A 2,500-nucleotide genomic window follows, 5' to 3' on the forward strand; every position below is an offset into this window, starting at 1 on the left:
AGAGAGAGAGAGAGAGAGAGAGAGAGAGAGAGAGAGAGAGAGAGAGAGAGAGAGAGAGAGAGAGAGAGAGAGAGAGAGAGAGAGAGAGAGAGAGAGAGAGAGAGAGAGAGAGAGAGAGAGAGAGAGAGAGAGAGAGAGAGAGAGAGAGAGAGAGAGAGAGAGAGAGAGAGAGAGAGAGAGAGAGAGAGAGAATGAGAATGAGAATGAGAATGAGAATGGGAATGGGAATGGGAACGAGAATAATGAGAATGAGAATGAGAATGAGAACGAGAATGAGAATGAGAATGAGAATGAGAATGAGAATGAGAATGAGAATGAGAATGAGAATGAGAATGAAAATGAGAATGAGAATGAGAATGAGAGAGAGAGAATGAGCATGAGAATGAGAATGAGAATGAGAATGAAAATGAAAATGAGAATGAGAATGAGAATGAGAATGAAAATGAGAATGAAAATGAGAATGAGAATGGGAATGAGAATGAGAATGAGAATGAGAATGAGAATGAGAATGAGAATGAGAATGAGAATGAGAATGAGAATGAGAATTCGTCGTCGTCATCGTCATCGTCCTCATCATTACATCATCCTCATCATCATTGTCATCATTATCATCAACGTAGTCAATACCACGAGGCTGGCCTTTCTGTAGAAACTTTCCTGAGCACGGGCCTTTGAGAAGGTGGGTTACCACGCTTTATTGTGTTTGATATAGGAAGTTGATTTCCGTAATATCACGATTTTTTATTTACGTCCCTTTATCTCTCTTGAGAAGATATAACCACTGTAATAATTAATAAGTTGATGCTTAACATTTGTTTATATGAATATTCGTTATTTCTTTAAACAGATTATAATTAATGTGTAATGCTTTCTCTCTCTTTGTGACATTGGATAAAATCCATATTAATTTCTCTTTTTAGATTTGGTCATTTACATATTTTATTTGGAGCTTAATGCTTGGCTCTACTCTGGTTCTGTTCTTTGTGTAAACGAGTGTTGGAGATGGGTGCCTTTATCATGACTAGTTTTAAATATGTTATGTTTCTGTTGTGAAATTATTCAGTTTTAATCAATCATGAACATAATTCCATGATATCTGTTCTTACTTTTTAAACTTGAGCAGAATGTATGTAAAGCATGTTGATATTTTTTCTAAATCGATGGCAAGTTTTTTTTTTCTGATTTATAGTCATTTGTCTGTAGTGATTGGGAATGGATAAGGGAGTTATTACAATACCTTTCTGAATAGTTTGTGTTAATGTTATATTTTTTTCAAATAATTGTTATTTTGATCGAGGTTAACAAAATATAGCAGATATTTGTTAGTGAATGATTAGACTTCTTATATGACCTCTACCTACAAAGTTGCTTAAGATTTAGTGTTTATTCTCCAAAAAAGAGTTCTTCGGGCTATCATTGATAAAATAATAGATGATTGAATCATTAATCATAATGTGTTCAGTTTAGCCTTATTTTTTGTCATTCTTTTCGCCAATGTTATGTAAATTTTACCATGCTTTAATTCTTACGGATTTTTTCAAATAAATCCTTGCCAGGATGAAGTGGATGGATTGTATAACGTCTTTCATTTAAGCCACATACAGAAAAACTGTACATTTGGCAAATATATATCCACCAGATCTGTCACAGTTAAGTTCATAGAGATAATATCAATTTATGCTTTTTTGGCTTAACATTGGCCGTTGATAACATACGTTTTGTTTATTTGTTTGGTAAGGACATTAGTGATATTATTATATATTAGAGTCACGTAGAGTCCCTTTATATTTGGATAAATACCTCAGTCTCTTCTTCACCATGTCTATGTCCCCATCTCTTCGGAGTGATACTATCCCAGTAAATAGAAACATAATTAATCGATTAGAGATACAAATACGTTGCGTTGTTTAAGTGATTCTTAATGATTGTTTTGTTTCGTTGGATACTCAAACACTGTTACCATACTCGGTATTTTTAATTCTAATATCTGTTTCTTACTAAAACTCACATGGTTTTATTTTCCAACACTAAGTTTTTGTTGTTGTTATTATTATTAAATATGAGTTACAAAAGTTCAGTTCTCTATTTGTTCGAAAATGATTCTTCTTTTCAGAACGATCTGAAGACTTAGCATTTCATATAAACTCCGCTGTTTCATTATATTTTCACGTAATTCCATCCTACTTATTTCTTTGATGTATGTAATAGTTCATTACAATTGAACGATCCTTTGGAAGATATTGCTCATCTTTCTCAATCTTTCTTCATATTAACTTTGTCATTACTATCTCTGTGCCGTGTTTGACTATTCCTTTCCAAAATTCAGATCGTATCTAGCGCTTTAGTTTTCAAGAAATCTCTTTTCTTGGAAGCGTATTTCCATATTAATAATGCCTCCATTGCTTTGATCCCGGGAAGAATCTATTTACCTCCATTCTGCTCACGCCTAAAATTAACCTGGAGATCTATTTTGCTTATGAGTTCTGACGATGCCTTTTTC

The sequence above is a fragment of the Oratosquilla oratoria genome, chromosome 15 (assembly GCF_046742065.1).
Source record: "Oratosquilla oratoria isolate Oo_2021 chromosome 15, ASM4674206v1, whole genome shotgun sequence".
In the NCBI taxonomy this organism is placed as follows: Eukaryota; Metazoa; Arthropoda; class Malacostraca; order Stomatopoda; family Squillidae; genus Oratosquilla; species Oratosquilla oratoria.